The sequence below is a fragment of the Balaenoptera physalus genome (assembly GCF_965194825.1).
Source record: "Balaenoptera physalus genome assembly, chromosome: 3".
NCBI lineage: Eukaryota > Metazoa > Chordata > Mammalia > Artiodactyla > Balaenopteridae > Balaenoptera > Balaenoptera physalus.
Genome location: NC_138890.1, coordinates 70112814 through 70133977, shown reverse-complemented (window position 1 = coordinate 70133977; position 21164 = coordinate 70112814). Strand labels below are relative to the sequence as shown.

The 21164-nt window shown below is 35.7% G+C and overlaps 1 protein-coding gene across 1 annotated transcript in view; it reads left to right on the top strand.

Annotated features, from left to right (window-relative positions):
• Positions 1–21164, top strand: part of ADAMTS19 (ADAM metallopeptidase with thrombospondin type 1 motif 19) — a gene marked incomplete at its 5' end in the record, with an annotated part of 296563 nt that overhangs the window by 80512 nt on the left and 194887 nt on the right. The window lies entirely within an intron of this gene.

Below are 21164 nucleotides of genomic sequence, written 5' to 3'. Positions count from 1 at the left end.
GTATTAAAACTATTCTACTTATAAATAATTCATAAAGATGAAATAATCTCTATGCAAGAACACAACTGGACTTCCATTTCCAGCTTTGTAGGTGTACCTGATACTGGACCTCTGCAATAAACAACCATAAAACTGGAAAACATTTATGAAGCAACTACTTGCAGTTACTGGAGAATGAGCAGTGCAATCTCTGAAAGAAGGAAAATTTCCTAAGTAAGCCCCACAGCCAAGCCAACTTTTTGCCTGGGGACAATTTTTTGACTGGTACAGCAAGCTGGAATCTAGGTAGAGCACAGTGGTCCTGCTGAAAGCACCAGAGAAGAAGATCCTTTGTGGGCAGAGGTGCCAAGAAGTCCTTGTGCAGATCATCTGTGAGGACTTTGCAAGGCTGGTCTAAATACACAGAGATAGAAACTACCCAAAATTTATCAGGGTGCTGTTGCTGTGGAGTTTGGATGTTAAAAAGGTACTAGAAATTGAGCAGATTTGGACCACAAGAGTGGAGCAGCCTTGTTAATACCTTGTCATCACTCCTGGCATTTATCTGAGAAAACAGAAAGGCTGTGCCTACACAGTAGGCACCATGATCCAGAGAAATGCCCTCTCTTGAACTGTCCTAACAAAGCCTAAAACCAAGTCCTAGTAAGGTATTCAGAGGAGATGGAGTTTGGAGGTTGAGTCCCACCAGTTTACAAAGGTTTGGGAATCATCTTGAGCTTTTGGTAGATCCTCCCTACCAAGGAATAAACTCAAACCTACCTACATTCAGAGTGAGGAGCAAGTAAAACAAGAGACAGCACTCTTCAGAGGAAGATAAGAGAATCTTGAATCTCTATAATATATCATATACAATGTCTGGAACATAATGAAAATTAGCCAAGCAAAAAAACATGAAAATGTGACCCATGGTCAAAGAAAAGTAGTCAGTAGAATCTGACCCCAAGATAGCTTAGAAGTTGGATTTACCAATTAATGTAAATACTGGACCTCTGTCATTGGAATCTCAAAAGAGAGTGAGAATGGGTAAGAAAAGTATTTGAAGATGTAATGGCAAAAAGTTTTCACAAATTTCATGAAAAACAACAACTTAGAAACCTAGGCATATCATAGAAAAATTGGTCAAAACCAAAGATACAGAAAAAAAAAGTGAATTGGCTAGAGTGAAGGGATACATTACACAGAAAACAGTCTTAAGATGGATAACTGACTTCCTATCAGAAGAATAAAGCCCAAAAGACAGTGAAGTGATATCTCTAATGTACTGGGGGGAAAAACCCTATCAACAAAACTTCTTAATGAATTCTTAAGGGTATTTTCGTAATGTATGAAAGTGCATCTACATACACATACACACACAAAAAGTCTATAGCTAACATCACAATTAATGGTGAAAATCAAAAATTTTTAAGAGTGGGAGCCAGGCAAGGATGTCCACACTTACCACTTCTGTTCAGTATTGTGCTGACAATCATAACCATAATCAGTATATTAAGCTGGCATTGGGGGGGGGGTATAAATCCTGGGAAGAAAAAATAAAAAGTGTCTCTTCACAGATGACATGACTTGGTACAAAGAAAATTTTAAGCAATCTAGGAGAAAAAAATGCTAGAATTTATAACTGAATTTTACAAGGCCACAGAATATAAAGTCAATTTAGAAGAAAAATTGTATTTATATATGGTAGAAATAAACACTTGGGAAAATTTTACAATAACTTCCAAAACCATGAAATATTAAGAATAATTTAACAAAATAAAATGATATCTACACAGCTATACTTGGAGAAATTAAAGATCTAAATAAACGTTTATTCAATGGAAGACTAAATACAGTAAGTCCCCTACATACGAACGAGTTCCGTTCCAGGAGTGCATTTGTAAGTTCAATTTGTTTGTTAAGTCTGACAGAGTTAGCCTAGGTACCCAACTAACACAATCGGCCATATAGAACTGTACTGTAATAGGTTTATTATACTTTTCCCATAAATAATACTTAAAAAACAAACACAGGGCTTCCCTGGTGGCGCAGTGGTTGAGAATCTGCCTGCCAATGCAGGGGACACGGGTTCGAGCCCCGGGCTGGGAAGATCCCACATGCCGCGGAGCAACTAGGCCCGTGAGCTACAATTACTGAGCCTGCGCGTCTGGAGCCTGTGCTCCGCAACAAGAGAGGCCACGATAGTGAGAGGCCCGCGCACCGCGATGAAGAGTGGCCCCCACTTGCCGCAACTAGAGAAAGCCCTAGCACAGAAACGAAGACCCAACACAGCCATAAATAAATAAATAAATAATTAAAAAAAACACACAAAAAAAGAAAACATTTTTAATCTTGCAGTGTAGTACCTTGAAAAGTACAGTGGTATAATACAACAGCTGGCAAACAAGGGCTGACATCGAGTGAACAGGCAAGAAGAGTTACTGACTGGAGGAGGGAGAGGAGGTGGGAGATGGTAGAGCTGAAGGATCGTCAGCAATAGGAGACGGAGGGCAAGCTGCAATTTCACTCACGCCTGACATTGATGGCAAAGGTTATGGTTCCTCGCTGGATTCAATTCTATCTACCCTCTAGAAAAAACAATCCAGTGATGTCTGGGTAGTAGCTCTTTTTTTCTCATCATAGATGATACGGTAGCACTGGGTTGCATTCTGAACGGCTGCTGCAACCTTTGTGCACTGTTCTACGTTCAGGTCCTGTGCCTCAAAAACTAACAGTGCCTCCTCAAATAAAGAAAATCCCCTTGCCATTTCCTGCATCGTGAATCTCTTTGGTTCTTTAGTTACTTCTTCTTCCTCTTGTCTCTCTTTGTCCTTTCTCTGGGCCTCCAATTCCACCAGGTCTTCATTAGTAAGCTCCTCTTGTTGCACAGCACGGAGTTCAATGAAGTCATTTCCTCTTGCAGATCTAGCTCCATCTTCTCCCTGAGGGTCACTAAGTTGCTGAAGACCTCTTTGGACTCCTCATCCACCTTCTCAAATCCACAAAAATCATGAACAAACTGCAGGCAAAGGTTCTTCCAAACCCCATTCATGGTGATGGCTGTAACCTCACGCCAAGCAAAGTCAATGTTTTTTATGACCTTGTAGATGTTATGCAGTAGTCCTTCCAAAATTGTCGCAAGGTTGTTCCTGATTCATCAGTCGCCTTTACTGCCTGATGAAAAGTGTGACATAAATAATATTTCTTGAAAGTTGCTATAGCTCCCTGGTCCATAGGTTGGTTGAGCGACATAGTATTCAGTGGCAGATGCACTACTTTGACGTTGGGATAAAAGTTGTGCATGAATGGGGGGTGGCCTGGAGCATTGTCGAGCAGGAAGGGAATGTTGAATGAGACCTTCTCCAAGCAGTATTTCTCTACCTCCGGGATAAAGTGGTGGAAAAACCAGTCCTGGAAAATGGCCTGTGTAACCCAGCTTTGGAGTTACTCTTCCACACAACAGGAAGAGAGCACTTGGCAATGTTTTTAAGGGCTCTTGGGTTCTCTGAATGATAAACTAAGAGAGGCTTCAACTTCATATAGCCAGAAGCATTGCCACCAAACAACAGTTAGCCTATCCTTTGCTGCTTTATAGCCTGGCATCAACTTTTCCTCCTTACTGAGGTAACTTTGGTCTGGCATCCTTTTCCAGTACAGTCCTGTCTCACCCACATTAAAAACCTGCTCAATTAAATATGTGTCTTCATCAATAATTTCTCAGAGCATTTCAGGAAATTCCTGAGTATCTGCACTCGCTGCCTCACCACTTACTTTTACGTTGTGAAGGTTGGCTCTAGCCTTGAACCGATGAAAACCAGCTGTGGCTGGCATTAAAAGATGCGCCCTCTGATTCTTCACCGTGTTTCTTCTTCAAGTCTTCATAAAGGCTTTTAGCTTTCTCTTGAATCAGCATTAAGCTGAGTGGGACTCCATGCTGATGCTGGTCCAGCCTCCACACACTGAGAAGTTTCTCCATCTCCTCCATCACTTTTCCACGCTTCTTTGATATTATTGTTGACATCATCGGCACAGCAGACTTCACGTGTTCCATGATCTTGTCCTTGTTCTTTAGAATTGTGCCAGTGGTTGAATGATTCATGTTATAAGAATGAGCGAAGTCTACCATCTTTTTGCTTTGCTCCACTTTCTCAATTATTTTCACTTTTATTTCCATCAGTATCGCTTGGTGCTTCTTAGTAGTACCAGCTACATCACCGCTGCTTTTACACTTGCTTCTGGACATCCTGGGCTTGAAATAAAGATACTGTACTACTGTACTCTATACAGTACTGTAGAGTAAAGTATACAAAAGCACAGCCAGTTGTAGAGGATGCACGCACATGACAGCATATGCCAGACATGTGAAATAACTTATGTGATTGGACATGCGAACGCACGTTCACATCTTTGAAAGTTCTCAATTAGAAGGTTTGTATGTAGGGGACTTACTGTGTTGTCAAGATGTCCATTTTCCCCAAATTGACTTATAGAATCACTATAATCCCAATGAAGATCTCTGCAGGCTTTTTTTTTTTTTTTTTTTCTTTTTGTAGAAATTACAATCTGATTCCAATATTTATTTGGGATAGGAAAGGACCTAGAAGAGTCAAAACAGTTTTGTAAAAGAAGAACAAATTGGGTGGACTTACACTATCTGATTTCAAAACTTACTATAAAGATTTGGTAATCAAAACAGGATGGCTTTGACAGAAAGTTAGCTATAGAAATTAGTAAAACAGAATAAAGAGTCTGGAAATATACTCACATATATATGGTCAGTTGACTTTCAGTAATACCACCAGCATAATTCAAGATGAAAAGATAGTCTATTCATCAAATGATTCTAGAACACCTGGATAACCATTTGAAAAAAATGAATCTTGGGGAATTCCCTGGCAGTGCAGTGGTTACGACTGCACTTTCATTGCCATCCCTGGTCAAGGAACTAAGATCTCACAAGCCAAGGGTTGTGGCAATAAACAAACAAAAAAAACACCCAACCCTGCTTGAGTGATGTTAATTCATAATAGATCATAGAATGCTACAACTATAAAACTTTTATTAAAAACGAAATCTTCATGACTGTGGGAAGGGCAGTGATTTCTTAGATTGGATACAAAAAAAACATTAAACAAAAATTATTAAAAATAATCGTTTGGGCTTCTTGAAAATTAAAACCACATCATGTCCAAAAACATTGTTATGTAAATGAAAAGACAAGCCCCAGAATTGGAAAAAATAGATGCAATACATATATCTATTGAAGAATTTGTATGCATAATGTGTATGCATATTTACATATATATATACAATAGATGAATATTTAAAACTTTAAAACTCAATAAGAAGGGTGATCAACTATATATGACCTGTTTTTATCCAAACAGTAGCTGGTAATCTTGAGTTGACTATTTGACCTCTATGAGTCACATTATTATGAGGATACTAGTACAGAGTGAAGAATATAAGAACTTGTATAACATCTAACATATACTGAACATTCAATAATTTTTTCCAAACATAAATAATTGTATAAGATCCTGTGCAAGCTTTTATTAATGTGGACAACATACTATCAAAAGTATCTTTTGTTGAATTATTATATAATAAATGTTTTTAATTGATGGTTGGTCAGCCCATGGCTATTATTGCATTCCATATTATCTTAGACACAGTGAAGAATCATCTGCTATGGCTGAAAGTATTCTCTAGTGATTGAGAACATTTGATGGGGTTAGTTTAATATATTAAATATTACTAGTATTTTATGAACAAATTAAGGTTTAAATTTAAATGAGAAAATAATATGTAAAATTCCTGACATCTAGGAATTGTGAAACAATTATGAGTTCCTTTTTCTTCTTTTAGCTCTTTATATTCAGTGAAAATTTATTTTATAATTTACACTTTCCCTTTCTGTAGAATGAGCCTGCCTTGCCTTGCCTTGGGATTTTTACTGTAAGTTCACTGAAGAGTTCAATAAAATACTGACACTTTCAATGTTTTATATATTTGAAAGAATGTAAGTCTACCTTGTATACACTATTGGATTTTTACTAAATTATTTATTTATTTTAAATTTAATTTTTATTTTATATTGGAGTATAGTTGATTTACAACGTTGTGTTATTTTCAGGTGTACAGCAAAGTGATTCAGTTATACATAGACATACATCTATTCTTTTTCAGATTCTTTTCCTATATAGGTTATTACTGAGTAGAGTTCCCTGTGCTATACAGTAGGTCCTTGTTGATTATCAATTTAATATATAGTAGTGTATATATGTTAATCCCAACCTCCTAATTTATCCCCCACCCCACATTTCCTCTTTGGTAACCATAAGTTTGTTTTCTAAGTCTGTGAGTCTGTTTCTGTTTTGTAAATAAGTTCATTTGTATCATTTTTTTAGATTCCATATACAAGTGATATCATATGGTATTTGTCTTTCTCTGTCTGACTTACTTCACCTAGTATTATGATAATCTCTAGGTCCATCCATGTTGCTACAAATGGCATTATTTCATTCTTTTTATGGCTGAGTAATATTCCATTGTATATATGCACCATTTCTTCTTTATCAATTCCTCTGTCAATGGATATTTAGGTTGCTTCCATGTCTTGGTTATTGTAAATAGTGCTGCTGTGAGCAATGGGGTGCATGTATCTTTTCGAGTTACGGTTTTCTCCAGATATATGCCCAGGAGTAGGATTGCTGGATCATATGGTAGCTCTATTTTTGTTTATTTAAGCAACCTCCATACTGTTTTCCATAGTGGCTATACCAACTTACATTTCCACCAACAGCACAGGAGGATTCCCTTTTCTCCACACCCTCTCCAGCATTTATTGTTTGTAGACTTTTTGATGATGGCTGTTCCAACCACTGTGAGGTGATATCTCATCGTAGTTTTGATTTGCATTTCTCTAATAATTAGTGATGTTGAGCATCTTTTCATGTGCCTGTTGGCCATCTGTATATCTTCTTTTGAGAAATGGCTATTTAGGTCTTCTGCCCATTTATTGATTGGGTTTTTATTTTTTTGCTATTGAGCTGCATGAACTGTTTGTATATTTTGGAGATTAATCCCTTGTTGGTCCATCGTTTGCGAATATTTTCAATATTTTCTCCCATTCTGTGGGTTTTCTTTTCATTTTGTTGATGATTTCCTTTGCTGTGAAAAAGCTTTTAAGTTTAATTCGGTCCCATTTGTTTATTTTTTTTTCATTACTCTAGTAGACAGATCCAAAAAGATATTGCTGTGATTTGTGTCAGAGAGTTCTGCCTATGTTTTTTTCTATGACTTTTATAATATCTAGTCTTACATTTAGGACTTTCATCCATTTTGAGTTTATTTTTGTATGTAGCATTAGAGAGTGTTCTAATTTCATTCTTTTACATGTAGCTGTCCAGTTTTCCCAGCACCACTTATTGAAGAGACTGTCTTTTCTCCATTGTATCAATATATTCTTCCCTCCTTTGTCATAGATTAATTGAACATAGGTGCATGAGATAATTTCTGGACTTTCTATCCTTTTCCACTGATCTATAAGTCTGTCTTTGTGCCAGTACCATACTGTTTTGATGACTGTAGCTTTGTAGTATAGCCTGAAGTCAGGGAGCCTGATTCCTCCAGCTCTGGTAGTTTTTTTCCTCAAGATTGCTTTAGCTATTTGGGGTCTTTTGTGTTTTCATACAAATTTTAAGATTTTTTGTTCTAGATCTGCAAAAAAATACCATTGGTTATTTGATAAGGATTGCATTGAATCTGTAAATTGCCTTGGGTGGTATAGTCATTTTGACAATATTGATTCTTCCAATCCAAGAACATGGTATATCTTTCCATCTGTTTGTGTCATGTTTGATTTCTTTCATCAGTGTCATATAGTTTTCGGAGTACAGGCCTTTTGTCTCCTTGGGTAGGTTTATTCCTAGGTATTTTATTCTTTTTGATGTAATGGTAAATGGGATTTTAAAAAATTTCTCTTTCTGATATTTTGTTGTTAGTGTAAAGAAATGCAACGGATTTCTGTGTATTAATTTTGTGCCCTGCAAATTTACCAAATTCATTGATGAACTCTACTAGTTTTCTGGTAGCAGCTTTAGGACTTTCCCTGTATAGTATCATGTCATCTACAAACAGTGACAGTTTTACTTCTTCTTTTCCAATTTGTATTCCTTTTATTTCTTTTTCTTCTCTGATTGCCGTGGCTAGGACTTCCAAAACTATGTTAAATAAAAGTGACAAGAGTGGACATCTTTGTCTTGTTCCTGATCTTAGAGGAAATGCTTTCAGCTTTTCACCATTGAGTATGATGTTAGCTGTGGGTTTATCATAGATGGCCTTTACTATGTTGAGGTGGGTTCCTTCTATGCCCACTTTCTGGAGAGTTTTTCCATAAATGGGTGTTGAATTTTGTCAGAAGCTTTTTCTGCATCTATAGAGATGATCATATGGTTTTTATTCTTCAGTTTGTTAATGTGGTGTATCATACTGATTGATTTGCAGAGATTGAAAAATCCTTGCATCCCTAGGGTAAATCCCATTTGATCTTGGTGTATGATCCTTTTTAAGTATTGTTGGATTTGGTTTGCTAGTATTTTCTTGAGGATTTTTGCATCTGTGTTCATCAGTGATATTGGTCTGTAATATTCTTTTTTTGTGGTATCTTTGTCTGGTTTTGGTATCAGGGTGATGGTGACCTCATAGAATGAGTTTGGGAGTGTTTTCCTCTGCAATATTTTGGAATAGTTTTAGAAGGATAGGTGTTAACTCTTCTCTAAATGTTTGACAGAATTCGCACATGAAGCCAGCAAAAGTCCTGGACTTTTGTTTGTTGTGAGTTTTTCATCACGGTTTCAATTTCATTACTTGTGATTGGTATGTTCATATTTTCTATTTCTTCCTGGTTCAGTCTTGGGAGATTGTACATGTCTAAGAATTTTCCTTTTTTTCTAGGTTGTCCAGTTTACTGGCATATAGTTTCTTGTAGTAGTCTCTTATGATCCTTTTATTTCTGTGGTGTCCATTGTAACTTCTCCTTTTTCATTTCGAATTTTATTGATTTGAACCCTTTTCATTTTTATTTGATGGGTCTGACTGAAAGTTTATCAATTTTGTTTATCTTTTCAATGAGCCAACTTTTAGTTTCACTGATCTTTTCTATTGTTTTGTTCATCTCTATTTCATTTATTTCTGTTCTGATCTTTATGATTTCTTTCCTTCTACTAACTTTGGGTTTATTTGTTCTTCTTTCTCTAGTTGCTTTAAGCTGTAAGTTTAGGCTGTTTGAGATTTTTCTTGTTTCCTGAGGTAAGCTTGTAGCACTATAAACTTCCCTCTTAGAACTGCTTTTGCTGCATCCCATAGGTTTTGTTTCGTCGTGTATTCTTTTTCATTTGTCTCTAGGTATTTTTTGATTTCCTCAGTGAACCATTGGTTGTTTAGTAACATATTGTTTAGCCTCCACGTGTTTGTGTTTTTTACAGTTTTTTTTTTCCTGTAGTTGATTTCCAATCTAATAGCATTGTGGTTGGAAAAGATGCTTGATGTGATTTTAATTTTCTTAAATTTATCAAGGCTTGCTTTATGGCTCAGAGTGTGATCTATCCTGGAGAATGTTCCATGTGCACTTGAAAAGAATGTGTGTTCTGCTGCTTTCAGATAGAATGCTCTATCAATATCAATCAAGTCCATCTGGTCTAATGTGTCATTAAAGGCCTGTGTTTCCTTGTTGATTTTCTGTCTGGATGATCTGCCCATTGATGAAAGTGGGGTATTAAAAGTCTCCCACTATTATTGTGTTACTGTTGATTTCTCCTTTTATGGCTGTTAGCATTTGCCTTATATATTGAGGTGCTCCTATGTTGGGTGCATATATATTTACAATTGTTATATCTTCCTGGATTGATCCCTTGATTATTATGTAGTGTCCTTCTTTGTCTCTTGTAACAGTCTTTATTTTAATGTCCCTTATGTCTGACATGAGTATTACTACTCCAGCTTTGATTTCCATTTGCCTGGAAATACCTTTTTCCATCTCCTCACTTTTAGTATGTTTTTGTTGCTAGATCTGAAGTGGGTTTCTCGTAGACAGCATGAATATGGGTCTTATTTTTGTATCCATTCAGCCAGTCTATGTCTTTTGGTTGGAGCACTTAATCTATTTAAATTTAATGTAATTACCAATATTTATGTTCTTATTGCCATTTTGTTAACTGTTTTGGATTTTTGTAGGTCTTTTTTCTTCCCTTCCTCTTTAGTTCTCGTCTCTTGTGATTTGATGACTATCTTAGTGTTGTGTTTGGATTCCTTTTTCTTTTTTTGTGTGTATATCTATTGTAGAGTTTTGGTTTGTGGTTACCATGAGCTTTTGATATAGTAGTGTATATATGTACAGGATTGTTTTATGTTGCTGGTCTCTTAATTTCCAATGCATTTCCAATATTCTGCATTTGTACTCTCCTCACTGTTGCTGTTTTTGATATCATATTTGTGTGCAGATGGTTTCCTACCTTTACTGTATGTTTACCTTTACTGGTCAGCTTTCCCATTCATAATTCTTGTTTCTAGTTGTGGCCTCTTGTTCTCTGCCTAGAGAAGTTCTTTTAGCTTTTGTTTTAAAGCTGGTTTGGTGGTGCTGAATTCTCTTAGCTTTTGCTTCTCTGTAAAGCTTTTGATTTCTCTGTTGAATCTGAGGAAGAGCTTTGCTGGGTAGAGTATCCGTGGTTGTAGGTTTTTCCTTTCCAGCACTTTCTGTTATTGTATGTTCTTTATATCTCTAGCTCTTCATTACACATTTCTCGTGTCTTCTCAGTCTGTGTCTCCATTCTTTTCCCGAGATCTTGGGTCACCTTTACTATCATTACTCTGAATTCTTTTTCGGTTAGATTGCCTATCTTCACTTAACTTAGTTGTTCTTCTGGGGTTTTATCTTGTTCCTTCATGTGGAACATATTCCTCAGCCATCTCATTTTGTCTAACTTTCTGTGTTTGCAATTTCCATTCTGCAGGCTTCATAATTGTAGTTCCTCTTGCTTTTGGTGTCTGCCCCCTGTTGGGTGAGGCTGGTCTGAGAGACTTGTGCAGGCTTCCTGGTGGGAGTGACTGGTGCCTTTGCATTGGTGGGTGGAGCTGGGTTTTGTCCCTCTGGTGGGTAGGGCCATGTTAAGGGATGTGTTTAGAGGCAATGTGGGTTCAGGAAGACTTAAACAGCTTATCTACTGAGAGTGGGGCTGTGTTTCCACCCTGTTGGTTGTTTGGCCTGAGGTGTCTCAGCATTGGAGCCTACAGGTTGTTTCGTGGAGAGCCAGGTCTTCATGGCAAATGGCAGCCTCCAGGAGACCTCATGCTAATAAATACTCCCTGGTACCTCCACCGCCAGTGTCTGTGTCCCCACAGTGAGCCACAGCACCCTCTGTTTCCCTGGGAGACCCTCCAAGACCAGCAGGTAGGTCTGACCCAGGCTTCTATGAAGTCTCTGCTTTTTCCCCTGAGTCCCAGTTTACACGAGACCTTGTGTGTGCCCTCCAAAATGGAGTTTCTGTTTTTCCCAGTCCTGTGGAGTTCCTGTGTTCAAGCCCAGCTAGCCTTCGAAGCCAAATGCTCTGGGGGCTCCTCCCAATGCCAAACCCCCAAACTGAGGAGCTGGACGTGGGCTAGGAACTCTCATTTGTGTGGGACAACCTCTGCTGTATAACTATTTTCCACTTTGTGGGTCACCCACCTGCAGGGTATGGGAATTGATTGTATCATGAAAGCACCCTTCCTACCATCTTGTTGTGGCTTCTTCTTTGTCTTTGGGTGTAGAATATCTCTTTTGCTAGGTTCCAGTCCTTTTGTCGATGGTTGTTTAGCAGTTAGTTGTGATTTTGGTTTTTTCGTGAGAGGAGGTGAGTTCAAGGCCTTCTCCTCCACCATCTTATCTATAACCCTACTCAAAACACTTCGCATTTGTTGTCAGGCCACTAGCATTCAGCTTTGGAGCCCACTCCTCGTCAATAGAAACTCTTTCTGGGCTTCTATTTCAATGTGACAGTGGGACTCCAGAGGGCTTTGGTCACCTCTTCTGAAAGTTAGCCAAAGAGAAGCTTGAGGGTGCCTGGCATCTCTTGAGGATGCAAAACCAGTGTGGAGGCTGTTCCCTCCACTGGGACATACCCCAAGATGAGTGGGGTAAAGCTCTGGATGCTATGGAAGTCATGGTGGCCCTGGAGAACAACCTGAACCAGGCCTTTTGGGGTCTCTAAATAATTTATATTGGACTAACTTGCATCCCAAACTCTGTTATTGTATAAGGTCTGATATTTGTTACATAATGAAAATGGAATGGTATTTAACTTTTTCAAATGGTCAAATATATGAATGTTTAAAAAAGAAATAATAAGCCAGAAGATTATTACCTTTTATTTCAGGTTAATATAGATATCATCTCATTTCATTTCCTCAGAGTTAAGCAGGTTGATGGGTAGAAAAATGATGAGAAAATTAAGTGGGTCATAGTTATTAAGACCTAGAAAAAGGAACAGCAAAATTAAATGCAGAAAACTGTTATAAAGTATTTCAAATAAAAAGGAAGTTTGAAGCATGAATGGAAATTAGCAAAGCATATAAGGATCAAACATTCTGATATAATAAAAAGTATGTTGGACAATGCGGACAAACATACATTTAATCCCAGCTAGCCTAGTTATGAACTGTGTGACTTAGCAAATTGTTTAGCTTCATTGATCATTAATTTTTCCTCTGTAAAATGGGTATGATAATACCATTTCACAGGATATCTGATTCAATAGAGATGATATACCTAAATAACCTAATACAATGCCTGACCCATAGTAAATACTCAATTAAAATAGTTACTATTTTGCCACTTTTGATTCTAATATTAAAGAATAGGGAACGGGATGTACAAAGGAAGGAGGCATGAGCAAATATGTTTCTGTTCTTCTGAACTACACATGAAGACTTTCTGACTCTAGATTGTATTTCTGCAACTAATTTCTTTTAGTCTTATGCCCATTTATGGAGTAAAGAACAGCATTGTGAATTTATTAGACTCACTATTGGCGTTCACAGCCAATTCCAGTGAATGGTGACCCCCAAGAATTTTTTTAAGAATGTAATGATCTGATACTTTGATTAGTTGGAGGAATCCTCCATATTATCAGTTTCTCTACAGAGAGTTTATATACAGTATGTTTATGACAAGAGAAAAGAGCCACAGGAAATAACTTTAAGTATAAAGAATAAGAGTGGCATTTGCTCCTGTATAGCTTTCAACACATTTTCCGTACTGCATAACTGTTTTTATTCCTGTGAATTTTTGAGCTTTCTTTATGTACAGAACACTAAAAATTGTTCAATGACTTAAACTATGCCTAAGTTTAGACTGACAGAAATCTGGCACCATCATTTTCATGTCTAATTATGTATAAGATAATCCTTGACTAAATAATTTTAGAAGGAAAAAACAAATTAATAGCACTTATATATAAAGATGTTAGTCTTTTCTAAAGGATTATAAGCAAAATACAGGTCTAAATCTATTTAAAGTTATTTAACAAATAATTAAACTTTAATCCTTTTAGTGTGTAGTTTTTCAGCTCTCTGCTAAATTATATTGTTAAAGTTGTTATAACATGTTTTAAAAACATGCATCTTTTTTATGGTAGAGTTTCTCTTAATGGCATTTCGGAATGACAGGGTAGCTTTGGAAAGAGACTATTTAAAATCATTTTATTATGGGGGGCTCCTCTAAGAAATCAGCTTATACTAAATTTTATCTTGTTTATGGCTTTAAGTGTGTTTTATTTGAATAAGTTTAACAAATATTGAAGTTTACTTAACTCTACCAAAAAATTTTTTATGAATTGCTTTTGAAAAAATAATAGAGTAGCAGATAATGCTGTTAATGAGTGATTAGGATTTTCAGCGAACATGTAGACCTCATTTTTAATTTTTAACCTGAATGTCATATGTCATATTTTATAATAATTTTATATGACAGTCTTCTTAAATATATTTTATTTTATTATACTACTAAATACTTCTGAAAAAAGAATTTTTAGTGCTGTATACAATCTCTAGTATTAATTGTGATCACATAAGCTGTTGTATAGACTTATTTCAAACTTCTAACTTGTATTGCCCACCACTCTGATATAGAGAAGTTAGATTCTCAGAATGCATTAACCACAAAGGGTTTTTATATATTTCTCAGCTGATAAAATCTTCCTTCCTTATCCTCACAGTAGTTGGTTTTAGAAATACAGCTTCTGAGACTAAAGTGGATGATAATCATAATTTGAGTACTGATTCATATTTTTCTCTTCTTATTAAAAATGCAACACATTATAGAAATTTGAGAAGTCCAAGAATAAAGATAAAACATGAGCTTATAATCCCACTACCTAGGAATAATTACAGCTAACATGTTTAAGTATATTTCTCCAGTTTTATTTCTATATATTTCTTTAGCCAAAAACATATATTTATAATATGTGGAGCATATTCTACATGCAAGTTTTGTCTCACCCTACCAATACCATGACATTAATTTCATTCCTTATTTCCAATGCCATTTTTTTCTCTTCAGAACTCTGAAAATAAAGAATCCCCTGCATCCATTATATATTTTTTTATGTTTCAAAGCTTTAAAAGCCTAACTGCTCTTCATCATTACCTTCCTTGTTGCTAGCCTGCCCTAGCAGTGTAACACAAGTATTTTCTTTTTAAAAAAAAGTTGTATGATGTATTTCATATATTAAAAAATAATAATAATACAATTAACACCTGCATGTTCACCCCTCCATGTACAGAACAGAACACTAACATGGAGTTGAAGTCCTCATTTTATATACTATTTTATAATACATATTTTCCCTTAAAATTCTATTCCAAACATTCCCTTGTCCTCAAGTACTTCTTTAGGAAATATTGTAGAATAATTCTCTCCCCCACCACCAAAATGATGCATGAACATCTGTGGTAGAAGTTGTCTAAAGGTAACCAATGTTTAGTTGGTGTGTGTATAGCATGAACTTTGTTTCATGCTATACACAGTTTTCTCTATATTTTAAAAATTAATTAATTAATTAATTTTTGGCTGCATTGGATCTTTGTTGCTACACATGCACTTTCCCTGGTTGCAGCAAGTGGGGGCTACTCTTTGTTGTGGTGCGCAGGCTTCTCATTGCAGTGGCTTCTCTTATTGCGGAGCACGGGCTCTAGGCACGCGGGCTTCAGTAGTTGTGGCACATGAGCTCAGTAGTTGTGGTGCATGGGCTTATTAGTTCCTCCGCGGCATGTGGGATCTTCCTGGACCAGGGCTCGAACTCTTGTCCCCTGCATTGGCAGGCAGATTCTTAACCACTGCGCCACCAGGCAAGTCCCTGTTTTCTCTGTTTGGTTGTTTGTTTGTTTGTTTTCTTTAACTTTACATTATGTCTTGCAAATCTTCATGTCATTTGTTGTGGAAGGGAGACTCATATACCCCAAAGAGGTCCACTCTTAATCCCCAGAACCTGTGAGTATGTTCTCTTACATGGTAAAAGGGGCTTTGCAGATGTGATAAAAGGATGTTGAGATGAGATTATCCTGAATCATCTGCATGGGTCTATGTAATCACAAGAAAATGCAAGCAAACAGATTTTACCTTAGAGCCTCTAGAAGGAATGCAGCCTTGATGGCACCTTGATTTTAGCCCAGTAAGACCTATATGTGGCTTCAGACCTCTGGAACTATAAGATAATACATGTCTGTTGTTTTAAGCCACTAAATTTGATGCAATTTGTTACAGCAGCAATAGGAAGCCAACAAACTCATATTTGGTCTATATCATTTGGAGGCAGGAACAGACATACTGTTTTACTGCATAGAAGTATCATAATTTATGTGACTACTATGTATTTATGTAACTTTCTGAATTTTCACGTTTAGAGAAAAATGTATAAACATCTTTATCTATATATGGTTGTAAACAGGTACTAGTATTTATTTAGGATAATTACAGGGTACTTGCTCTTGTGTTTAGAAAGATAATCTTCTCCATTATTGTCAAATGCTCATAAAATGCAGTTGAACTGCATGTTTGCCCATAGGCTAGGGTAACATATTAAAAGAATGAACTGAAGGTAGTAATATCTAGGATTCGTGAGAATATTCTAGATAACGTTCTCCAGCAAAACACGTAATAACCTGTGTTTTGTAATTTCAGTTTGCTGGATCAAGTCAGTTTATAAAATAATTATTCGTCCTCAGATTTTCAAAACTTGAACTACTACCAAAGGACTAAATATATCCTCTGTATGTGTAAATATGTACTCTGTATGGTTTTCAAAGATAAGACAAATTAAAGCATTGTTATTTCTAATGTATCACTTATTTATGGATAGAAAACTAAAGCTTCACTGTCTAAAAAGGACTTCTGCTCAAAACCTAATGAAAAAACGTTTTGGGAGGCAAAATTTGCTATAGTTTTGCTAAGCCACTTCATGTTTCATGGAAAAAAAGATTTTTGTACACTTCCTAAACCCTTTAGCAGAAATGTTGACTTCAGTTTTTTGCCCCCTGATAAATAGGACTTAAAATAGGGCTTAATGCTTGCTTCTGGTTTTTGTTTTTTGGTTTTTTTTGGAAAGCAGTAGGAATAAAAATCTGTGGTTGAAAATAGACAAAAAAAAAAAAACCTGTCAAAGGATTTACACATATATAACATATTGATAGATACTGACATAAATCTATCTTTACTCACCTGTGGGGCTAAGGTTTATGTGGAGGATCACTTTTCTCCATATCACTGCTTCCAGTGCCCTAATAGTGAAAATTAGCCCAATAAAGGGAATGTTTTATCTCTAAGTGACCTACCACCATTTATCAGGAAAGTCTAAATGAATGGTTTGAGTAGTTGAGGAAAAATCCCTTTTTAGTTAGTATAAACATAGATTATCAGATCTTTAGCTTTGGAAGAAAGTTATCAAAAATAAGATAAAAATTTTAATCTCCATGGATTCCATGGTCTTATCCATATTTGACAAACTGAACTCATAAACAGCCTAGTTTCTAGCGAATGCTCATCTTAGGTCCTTATTAAATGTTGTATGTTATGTGAGCACATGAGTAGGAAGAGATTTTAGCTCAGCTATTAATTTTGATTTCAACTAAAATGAATAATGTTCGTATAAATCCAAACCTATCTGCAGGAATATATTTTTTAAATTGTTCTGTGTGATGCAATGAAGTAAATAGTTTAAAGCTGACCTAGTGCTGTGGGCTAATAGTAACAAAAACACAAAACACTTTATCCCAACGGTCAATTCCATGATTTCTTAGTGTAATTTTCACATTTCTATGTGAAATTACAGAGAAGGTACGAGTCTGTGTGTCATGTAAATACTCTTTAATTTAGAATTTAATTTTATTAATGATAGTTTTGCCTTTCAGTATATACTGAAATGCTTTCAGTACAATACTTCTGAAAGTTAGTTTCAAAATAATGCCATTGGCAAGTAAGATAGAAAATTTAATAAAATATAGACATGGCAGAAATACATTAATTTAATACAAATAATAGAATAATTTTTGAATGAATCATTTATAGGTATATCCCAAGGCACTATAAAGTTCTACAATGAGACTTATTCTCAGATGAATCTTCATTCTTGGAAATTAAAGGCTACATTTCATTTTTTTCAGTATAAATCAGAAGTTAAGCAGAATTTATTGGCCTTCCCAGTTGCCAAAGTCTAACAGTATCATTTCCATAAACTCACATAATGAAACTCTGTGATGCAGACTTCAGGCACACTGAGCCAAAAGTGAGCCAAAAATGAGAGAATTTGAATCAACATGATCACAGGTCTAGGCAGCAAGCAAATCTCTATCACCCTTACCCCTCAAAATCTTTGAATGTATGAAATTAAGATTATATTATTTTGGTCCTCTGGAAAGAAATGTACAGTTGAAGAACTGAAGATTAAGAATTACAGTCTGATCTGAAGTTTTTAAATGCTGGTGACAATTTGTTCTTCAGTTGTACTGAAAGGTATTTCCAGTGCTTTTGGATAAAAGACCTTGAATTTTTGAAAAAATGTGCTTTATTCATTTGTTTGCTGAGTGAACAGAAATTGGCTGTGTGATGGACTCTAAGTGCCCTTGACAATAAGCAGTGCATTTCTCATAGTTTTATCATGTTGTTTAGTTACAGATGAAGTCCCTTGTTTCACATTACGTAAATCAAAGTCATCTTGCAGCCTCATGCATTGATATGATGTATCGTACATTTATAAAAAGCACAAAAAATCCCTTCCCCTCTACATCTGAATATACTTTACACTCAGTGATTCTTGGCCCTAAGGTGAAGATTTGATTTTATGTGGTTCTTTAATTTTCTGCATTACCATATTATTCAATACCATCTGTTTTGGGTGTTTCTCTCTCGATTTGTTTGCTGGCAAAGGCAATTGCAAAATAGAACTATCCATTATTTAATACAATTCCCCAGGCTTCTTCCTCACTGATCCTGGGCCCCTTACATTTTACAGAGGTGATTGTGTGTCATTCTCTTCTTTGCCTTCAGAGTAGAAGCCTTTTATATTTATCTTTATATTCCTCTTATCCAGTGCTTGGCATGCAAGAAGCCCATAATGAATCCTATTGTATAGTTTGTGCACTACACAACAGTAGAGGGAGCCATTTACGTTGTTGTGTATGTAAATGTACCATTAGAATTAAGCAGTGTACAACCTATACAACTAGGCTTGGTGTCCTTGTAATAAATTTGATTTCTAGATCATCTGATGCAGAGAAAGACTAAATATAGCTGGTCTTTTACTTGTTTCAAAAATGTCAGCAGACCTTTTCTATTCCTCTTCATCTATAATTATATTCAGACTCTGAATATGTTGCACGACCAGGAGGTATATTTTCCATTATCATTTGGTATTGGTTTTGAGCCACAGAGACCAACACTGAGCACAAGAAGAGGTTCTTTCTGGATTTTTTTGATAAGTGGAGAAGATTCTGTGTAGTACTCAGAATCAAAGGAAGAACTAAAGAACCAAGCAACAAGAAAAACAAGAAAAACAGTGAAGAAGGAGACATTAGAAATCTCTACCCCTGTGTTTGTATGATCCAGGGCCATTCACATTCTCTTACTATACTGTCTACTTTAGATCCTCTGAAAATTTGTGTTTGCATTGAAGGGGGTGTTATACGTGCAATTTCTGTGATTAGAAGTCAGTGACCAGAAAATATGACATATTTGAAGGAGGTTTCCCAGTGGAAAGATGCTGGGGGTTGGCAATAGTTAGGGTAATCTACTGCAGTGGCTGTCAAAGAATCACTCAGCTTTTTTAAAAAAACCTTTGATTATAATCCTGGGAACAAGATTAATTAAGAGCAGTCTGTTTTGCCCAGATTCTTAAGGTTTTCAGTTTTGCATCTTGAATATTGAAGGCAATGCCATCCACTAGTTTCACTTAGAAGTTTAGGATAGGGTAGCTTGAGTGGTTACATTTATGGGATAAAATTTGAGTGCATCTTCCCTCATTTTTTTTGAGTTGTTGTTCTAATTTTCGCATGTATTTTCAGAAAGATACTTTTTTACCAAAAAGGCATAAATTTTAAGACCTTTCAGTGCTGATGGGCAATCTGATTATTTTTTTCTATTAAACTTTTTTTCTTTCATTCAGTTGGGACAGTAGATTTTTTAAGGCATATGCAAGCAACGTTGATAGGATTATATACCTTCTGTATATAAAAGAAAAGATTCTGTATAGAGTGAAGATTAATGTATCAAGTGATAATAGCCCCAATTTTCAATTATCCAAGATGGATTAACTAGTTTATAGATTTACCAGAATAAAAAATAACAGCATATTTGAGAAAAACATTAAAATTTTTACAAATTAGTGGAAACATGTACTGTTTATCTTATTTAGAAATACACAGTAATCTGTAGACAGCAGAATGTAACACTACATTGTATATATTGCATTTTGGACGATGACTCACTTCCTTGCAGTCAGATGAGAGGTCTCTGCAGTAGGCTTTCTCTAGAACAAAGATATCTCCGACATGTATTATAAAAGGAGAGGCAGGAGAAAGCATGGCCACTACAACAAACCAAATCCAAATATTTACAGGTGGAGTTAAGTGAGGAAAGGAGGGGAGAAGGGATAATGTACAAAAGGGCCTGAGTCTCTGTCTTTCTTGAGTCCTAGTGAAATACTGGAGAAGCGTTCATAGCTAAGAGACCTAAAGGAATAATAAATCTTCAAGTAATTATTTATGAAGCAATTCATGTGATAAACTCTCATACTTGTATTGTTTTGTTATTTTTAACTGCAGAATGGTAAATGTATTCCTAACTGTTGGGTGTGATTTAAATGAATTAAGTTTATAATAAATCCATTTCATCCCTTGTGTTAAAAACATATTATTTAAGGTTATTTTTATCGTCTTTATCTGGACTTTACCATTCTTCCCTTTACTCTAGTAATCAAGAGTTGATTTCTATATCTGTTTCATAGAAATCATCTTTGTCAGAAATTTGCCTGAAGAAATAGTAAAAAATTATAGTAATTAATTATTGGTGTTAAATTACTTCACTCCCTAGTTCATTCATACCCTTGGCTAACCACACATTTTTTTCTATCTCCAACCTTATGGAAGAAATATGACAATATTGTACCAATCACTAATTTTTACAATAATTTATAACTAATGTAATCCCTATTTGTAGAAGGATAGCTTTGAAAAAGTACTTTATCAATTGAGGTAAATGTGAACATCTTACTGAGGGAGTTCAGTCTCAAAGAGTTTGGTAAAAGTAGCTGCATCATATAAAATGTAATAATAGAATAAGGCCTATGTATATTAAGATCTAATATTAACAATAAATATGTTTTAGTATGCTTAATTACTATATGGTAGGTCACAGTTTGTGTTCTCTTCTTTTAATTATGTGATAATCTAGCTGACTAGATAATCAGAAAATATTCCCATCCTTGACATCTAGGAATTGTAGAAAAAATATAATAAAAGTCCTTTTACATGCATAGATGAGCCAAAAACAAGAGGGCTCTGGCAAAAAAAAAATGCAGTAAGCTTCTGAGGTAATGTGATAGTTGTCCTGGTAGGAGTTTGTTGGACTTAAAAATCTGGGTTCTTGGGTTTATCTCCCACAT